General features: G+C 41.3%; 1 long non-coding RNA gene across 1 annotated transcript; it reads right to left on the bottom strand.

The window, feature by feature from the left end:
- Positions 1 to 1,633: 1,633 nt before the first annotated feature.
- On the bottom strand, positions 1,634 to 4,685 carry LOC144716934 (uncharacterized). The gene is made up of 2 exons (XR_013585024.1): positions 3,369 to 4,685; positions 1,634 to 1,812 (listed from the first exon to the last, which is right to left on the bottom strand). It is a non-coding gene; the product is annotated as an uncharacterized LOC144716934 (long non-coding RNA).
- Between the last annotated feature and the right edge of the window lie 3,472 nt (positions 4,686 to 8,157).

Here is an 8,157-nt window from a genome sequence, read left to right as displayed (position 1 = left end):
TTTTTTTAGCATGAAGACCACACCAAGAAGCTCCTTATTTATTTTTTTGTATTTTAACTGAAAATAATATAAGGTCTTAATGGCATAGTAGATTCATCAAATTAGGAGGTTTTTTTTTTAATGCATACATAACTAAAATCAAAGAACAAAAGTACCAGTATCCATTTTCATAATTCCTTCTTTAGATATGTGTTACTGTCAGCTTTTCCGTACAGATGTTCAATTTTTATTCTACGTTACTTCCTGAGTAGAGAATTCGAGAGGTTATTGGATTGAAAATTTTATGGTCATACACATTTCTTAATTATCCACTTATTATATAACTGATGACACTATTGACTAATCAAAAGAATGATTGTAGGAAATTTATTCGCTAATCAGAAGGGACTTCGTATATTTGAAACAATTTTTAATTTGATTTAATATACAACTATTACTGTTTTTTATCTGTTGCAACCAAGAAATATTGGCATCCATCAACTTGATATCTGAAGACATTATGCAACTTGATTTGTTTCATTATCCTTACTTTTCTGATGATGTTATAACAGCATGATTTGTGATCATTTTTTTGGCATCAAATTATTTTCACATCAAATGATATATTCCGTATCAAACAAAATATATTGCTTCTTTATTAAATAATTGAACATTTTAATACTTATTTTATATGGTGACCCTGTATCTTTAAATATAAATTATGAGGATTCCCATTAATAGGATATTGGAGTGTTAGTTTAGGTGGCCAAGGAACAACCTAAGAGGGGGGGGTGAATTAGGTTCTATATTTATATTTTATTTTTATTTTAATTAGCCTAGGATTTTTCTACTTAAGAAATGAGGTAGAGAACATTGAAGACACAGTTAACTTTTTTATACAGCTTAGGCTAATCCTTAATGTTGTTCGGGGGTATCGGTCCCGAAGTGATGATGTGCCCTAACCAAGTTTGTGCGAATGCTCCCCAAGAAAATCACTTGGAAATAGGGCTGAACAAGGATACCAAGAAAAAGAAAAGGTTGATGAAGCTTTATGGTCCTCAACCCTCAAAATCTTCCGCGGAATGACATTGTTTAATCTACTTCAACTTAGCCCCCAAAGCCTTCTTCTTATGGCCCCCAAAGCCTTAACCTGAGTGATCACAAAGATCTAGCAATAACAGTATATTTCTGAATAATGTATTCTCCTCAACAGCACTTAGTATTGATGGCTACTCAAAATAGTATTCAAGACAATGATCAATTTTAAGTATTTCAGCAATAAAAAGTATATGTCAAAATTTATTAATTAACAGTTAAAGATTCATAAATCCAACTATGACTTCCCTTCAATAATACCTCATTGTTTGTGGTCGTCCTTTCTTTAGTCCTTTTCTTCTCCACGTTTTTCTTTGGGTAAAATTCTCAATTTGCGTCTGACCTTTGATGCTTAAAATTCCAACATCTTTTTTAATCCGGCACCAAATGCAATGATACTACCTGGAATGGTTTCGTAACACAATTTCGCACAAATATTATCTGGCAATGTATTCAAAAATGAATCAGAAAAATCCACAGAGATCAATCTTTCAACGTCCTTTGTTTAGCGCTCGATTACTCCGTGTCCAACTTCAAACCCTTGTAACTCTTTCAAAACTCAACGAAATGATGTGATTCAAATTTATTTGGTTTTTTATGGATGTTAGAAACAATTCAATGTTGAACAAACGCTCAAAAGCAGTATAAAAAAAATGCTACAAATTATAAATGTATCACAGGGTCGAGGATGTGCGAAGCTCAGATCCCAGCCTTCTTTTCTCTGAATCTTGAAATACCCTGCACCAAAAATCACGATTCTAAGTTCTATGGACTTTGACTGATGTTAGAAACAAATGATATCTTCAAAAAATCCTCAAAAACTGCTTGAAAATAGCTCTAGGACTTGAAAGATCTCTCTAGCTTTTGGACTGCGATTTTCAAAGGGCAAGGAGAAGGGAGTATGAAATTAGGGCTCAAAACTGCATATATTGATTTGGAAATCCGAAAGAAGCACAATGGTAATCTGTCAAAAGTTCAACAGTCATATTCATTGATTATGATTGAGCAATATAAAATCATAATCATTTTAATTTTATTTTTTATATTTAAAATTTTGCCATCTATTCAAAATACCTTTCAAGAGTTAAGAGCAAAAACTAGCTGTTATGCCAAGGACTTGAGATCTAAAATAATATTAAACTTTTAGATATGTTTAACACAATATTTAACTAAAGATATCACCATTGGATAATAATATCTTGATGTAATTAATTAATTAATTTTCATTAAATTATCAATAAATTCAGCTTTAAATACTCGAAGGCATTAATTAAGATTTTGAACACATTATTCAACAAATCAAACGAGGATAAATTTACACAAATACCTGAACAGTGGTAAAGACTATTTTTATCTTTATTTCATAAAATTACAAGTCCTAAATACACGGTTTGACCTGTTTAGTGTATAGCTAAACTAAGTAACCTTTTAATATATCTAAGGCTCTTATTTTAGTTTCACATACAATCAGTCAACTACTTCACTGAGGGCCTATTGTGCTTTGATCACAAGTCATATTGAGGCATGCATCACTTTGAACATTCATCAAAACATTGTGTTAAAAATACCCTTAAAGCTTAATCTTTATTGAGAATCAAAAGAACTTTCCTGATATAATAAAACCATTTACTCACCTGCATATGATGAGGAAGGTTGATCATACGACAATTTTTCTGAAGACATTAAGTATTAATGATGGGGATCCTTAGATAAATTGATCCATAATATAAATATTGTTCATACCTAAGTGTCAACCAGGTTTATTATGTCAATATGGCATAATTGTTCCTTAGACCTCAAACACAAATGAAATCTTGTGGATGGTTTTCCTCTATGGCATACGTGATGTCGGACGTCGTTGGGGATGTCATCCGGTCACACCATGTATGATGGCTCGGTACCGATCATAGATGGTGGTACCGAACATCGGCGGTGTCGTCGTCCGACGAGTAACCCTAACGGGTCGATGTAACTATGGTGCAAGTATGAATGTCCTACGTGTAGTACTTGCAGGCTCCGACTCGAGGGGGCTCCAAGCTTGGACAGGGTCGCCGGGTGACGGCGACGGTGGCCTCTCGAACCTCATCACAGTGACGAAGGCGTCTACGGCCAAACGGAATCAATCCGTAGGGCTCGCACGTAATGGACGGACTCGTCCATACAGATAAGACACTTACAGTATCGTAATTCTCTTATTTCTTTGTCTCTCACCTACTTACCCCGAGCGCAGTAGAGTTGAGACGAATGAGTACTGCAAACAGTAACTAAACGAATGCCAGGAGAGAACGGCGTACCTCGTCGGCGTGTGGTTCCTCGTACAGGGCTTCGTCAACGTCGACAGCGATTCAGAGCAGGTGGGGTGGAGATTCGCGGGAGAAAACACGGTAGCTAGGCAAGCGAGGATGTTGCCAGAGCGTCTCATAAAGGACGAAGGAGGAGTCGGTGAAGGGGAACCAGCGGAGTAGGCAAGGCTCGAGCAGGTCGGCTAGTCCCGGCGGAGCGACAATTCAGTAGTCAGTTCGGCGGGCTGTTCAACAAAGGGCGATCGGTGGGAGCAGGGTAGTGGCTGTCTGGTGAACAGTCGAGCGGCAATGTTTGAGCGGAGGGATCCTCGGGCAAGATGACTTTCGCGGCTGACTTCCTGACGAGGGCGAGATCCTTGCGGCGTGGATCAGGGATTTGGCGATCTGAGATCGCCGAGCAACTAGGAAATCCGGGCAAGGATAGACCCACTGAAAATTCGGCGATTCTCGGGGTTCTACGGCCGGGATCTGGAATCCGGCAGCGGGATTCTTGAATTCGGTGGCCTGAAATAGCCAAGCCACTGAGAGTTCCCGACAAGGACAAATCCACCAAGAAGTGCAGGTTTTTGGGGTCTTGCGGCGAGGTTCCGATCGTACCACGGAGTTCACTGGACTCGGCGAAGTCCGGAAGGCTCCCATCGTCGATTTCTGCTCGGGCGCGATCAGAGATCGCGATGCGAACAGGAATTTATGTCTTCCACCTTCTGCTCGCTCTGTCGATCAATTGCAGTTGTATGATCCAATTGGGCGATATTCCCATTCACCGAAGGCAAAATCAGTCGGAAATTGCTCAACACACGCTGGTCAGCGGGGCCGTTCCCACATTTCCACTGCGGGAGGGGGTAGAAATACCACGGTAGCTTTGGGGAATTCAGGCGCCCGAATGGTAGAAGTAGCGGAATGTCTTCCTCTTCCTCCTTGGCATCCAGTCCAGCCCCCTTGGCCTTCTCCTCTTCCTCCCCCTTTACAGATTCCTCATTGGAGGGGGGTGAGACCAGAAAAATAACGTGAAATTCTCTTCTTCTTCTGCCTGTTTAGGGCGTCCCCTCTTCCCATATAAAGGGGAGAGGTCAAATGGGCCCTCCTAAATGGGTCAAAGGGGGAGGGGGGGAGAAATAGGTCCATTAGGGGAGGGAGCCCTAATATAAATGGGCTCCCCCATTTCAAAATAAAAGAAAGAAAAGCACAAAAGGAAACAAGGGGAACGTACGGGACAAGACGCAAATGTGACAAGAACACAACGACGCGACGGAAAACACGAATCATGAGAAAGACAAAGAAAACAAAATGTGATAATTCGAGCATCTCTTCACCCGATCTTCGACGACGGTGTCTGTGATGTGGACGACGTCGTCGACGATCTTCGATGGTGTGCGCCATCACTACAGAATTGAAATAAGGGTATTCCAAACACTCTTTGCTAGAATGCATCAATAAGTTCATGAAGGTAATTTGTGATGAATATGGGAAATTCTATGCTTGGTATAAGAGGAGGCAAATTCAAGGAAGACAATGCAATGAAACCCTTGGACAAGGAAGTGGAATTATGGAAAGTATTTTATGCAGTTTTAAAACATATCAGCCTTAACTATGTTAGGTTTTAACATTTTTTTGGAAACAAAGTCATTATAGGAGATTCATGTGGATCAAAGAAATAAAATTTATATTAAAGTCTAAATGACCTATTTTATCTTGTCAGATGTAAAATGGAACATGACACCTCAGATTTTAAAGACTTAACCAAACCATGGTTTTACCCATATTTAAGAGATAAAACATATATATGCTATCCTATAAAGTGTTATTGGGATCATGAAATAATTTACTAGATGGGCACATAGGCCTAGAGGGTCATCTGCATGAGTTTTATCCAACATCATAGGATATACTTAAGGTAAATGACTTTCATGAATGACCATCGCAAGGATAAAAATGACATTCAACGTGCATTTTTAGTAGCTTACGTTGACCATATTTACATGTTTATTTGCATTAAACTAATTATATATGCATGCATATCAATCTTAAAAATTATCAAAATTATTTTTAGAATGATATTCTGAATTTTCAAAATTTTTATATATTTTGGAGATTTTTATGACATCAAAATTCTGAAATAATATAATTTTATGGGTCAGAATATAATTTTTCTGGAATTTTTTGACATTAAAATCAAATTAAATTATTTTTCTAAGTCAAATATATATTTATTTGTATTTTTGGGCCATTATTTTTATTAAATATGAACTTTAGAACTTATTTTAAGTCCTTTTTTTGTGACGCCACGTGTCACTGTTTGATTCATTGAACAGCGATGAACCAGTGTTAGGGATGATGATTGCCAACAGAATCATTAACCCATTTGATGATTGGCATCATCCAATTATTTGGCTAAGTCATAAAAATTGTGATGATTGGCATCACCATAACTTTTTACCTTTTCTAACACAGGTGACATGGAACAATCATAAAAAAGGTGTTCTTTTTTCAATAAATGTGTGTGCTGACTAAGGTGAAAAGGGTTAAAAAATGATTATTTTCCTCTCTCTCTCTCCTTGGAATAGTCAAATATTGTGGTGGCCCTTACGTGTCATACAACACATGGCGCCACGTGGACATGTGGCCCACATTTGTCACACTCATTCGATTATTCCTGTATTTTTTTATTTTTTTCAGGGCGACACGTGGCACAACAAGAGCCATCAATCATGGATGATGAGGAAGAATCTCAGCCAATGATTGCATTAAATATTTGATGTGAAACGACGACGGCCGGAATCGATCGGCGCGTTTCACGTCACAGGGTTATGATGCGAATGTATGGGATGTAAGCCGAATGATGAGAAAATACGAATGAGCAGATAAGGACTTGACGGATAACGACGTCGGCCGTACCGATCAATGAGAGACGAGTGATCCTAAGATCAAACTCCCAATGACCCGCTGGACCTACTAGACGTCTACTAAGTGAGGGGCATCTAACAGCCCTAGAGCGTTCGGCGTCCAAGTCGGATGACTGTCCGTCTACCACAAGAATCCCTATGCTCGACAAGGTGGCTAGTCCTATCCGATGATGTTCGAGAATATCACGGTAGCGGACGCGATAGGGGAAGACGAGACTATCGAAGATAATAATACTGGAGTTTATAGAGGGGAGACGAGACTGACCTTTGTATCGCTTAGTCCAAGGCGTCCAAGTCGTCGAGCGGATGCTTAGTGTCGGGTCGTGCGGACGAGTGTTGTTGACGAGGACAAAACCGGGTGCGGACGGTGCGGTCGTAACTACCAGCAGAGAGCTGAGTCCACGGGTGGCGTGCAACAAAAGTCGGAGCAGAGGGCGCACAAGGCGCGCGCTTGGCTGGCGCACGGCGTAGTCGCGTGGGCGGGCAAGACAGCGAACCAAGTATCGTGGGAATAGTCGTGGGGGTGGGGCAGAAAACCAAGTAATCGGTTATGGCGTAGAGGGTGGGAATCAACAAATCAAGAAAGATGAGGCGAAGGGAGAAACGAAGGGGAGTCAAGGAGATATGGTGAGATCAAGAAATCAAGAAATCATGAAATCAAGAATTCAAGAAATCAAGAAATCAAGAAATCAAGAAATCAAGAAATCAAGGGGAAAGAAAGTGGGCGATCAAGAAAGACAAGAGGATGCGGTTGGGGATCAAGAAACGATGGGGAAAGGAGTGTGGGCGATCAAGAAAGGCAAGACGAGGCGGTTGGGAATCAAGCGATGGGAGAAAAGAGGGTAGGCGATCAGAAAAGACAAGACGAGGCGGTTGGGAATAAAGAAACGATGGGGAAAGGGGGGTGGGCGATCAAGAAAGGCAAGACGAGGCGGTTGGGAATCAAGAAACGATGGGGAAAGGAGGAAAGAGGAAAGTGAAGAAATGTGGGAGGAGTAACAAGAACGGGGGTGGGGTGGATCAAGAACGAAGAGAAGGGGGGGGTATGGATCAGGAATGGTGGAAGGGTGGAAAAAGGTACCAAGAAATGGCTTTCTTGAACTGTAACAACCAAGAACCCTCCAAGAAAGAGGAGTTCTTGATGGATCTGGGTGTGCTCCTCGGCGAGCAGATTTCCCAGGTTGATGGCGTGTCGGCGACGCTTCTTGAATCTCCCAAGACCCCGGAGTAATCTCGAAGGCCTCTTTCGATTCTTGATGGCGGCGACTTCTTGAAACTCTTTCCTCGCACCGGAGTGATCTCGGACGGCACGCTTTAACACGTCTCCTCGGAGTGATCTCGACGGGAGAGGCGTGGGCTCTACCACGGAGTGATCTCGGCGTGGGGTGGGGCTAGCCAAACCCCTACACTACTCTCTACGATAGGAGGGGAGACGAATTGTGAATAAACTTTTCAACAATGACTCCGAGGTGTTCCTTGGGCATGCCATCCCCTTATATAGTGAGGATGGGTGCCAAGTGAACGTGGGAGAGGACGAACCGTCGCGAGACATGGTTCGGCCTCCCTTACAAATTCAAAATACAAACATAAAAAGTAAAAATGACGAGGACGGGGCCCAACAACATTGGCCCAGTCCACGAATCCAAAAATACAAACACACATGAAAATGAGCATAAGTAAAAAGATAAAAGTTCTTACGCGGGGTACTTAAACCCCGGGTGGCGAGCGTCGGCGCGAGCTGCTCGGCGTGGCTGACGACATCCCGTCGCGTCATCCTCGAGATGGTTCTTTGTCATCGTGGCGTCGTCCTCGAGATGGTCCTCCATCAATATTTGGACAAGATAAAACCCAAACCAAGTGACATGACAACGCTGACG

Source organism: Wolffia australiana, chromosome 2 (genome assembly GCF_029677425.1).
Source record: "Wolffia australiana isolate 7733 chromosome 2, ASM2967742v1".
NCBI classification, from domain to species: domain Eukaryota; kingdom Viridiplantae; phylum Streptophyta; class Magnoliopsida; order Alismatales; family Araceae; genus Wolffia; species Wolffia australiana.
Note: the sequence above shows the minus strand (reverse complement) of the source record. Positions and strands in the feature narration are given on the sequence as shown.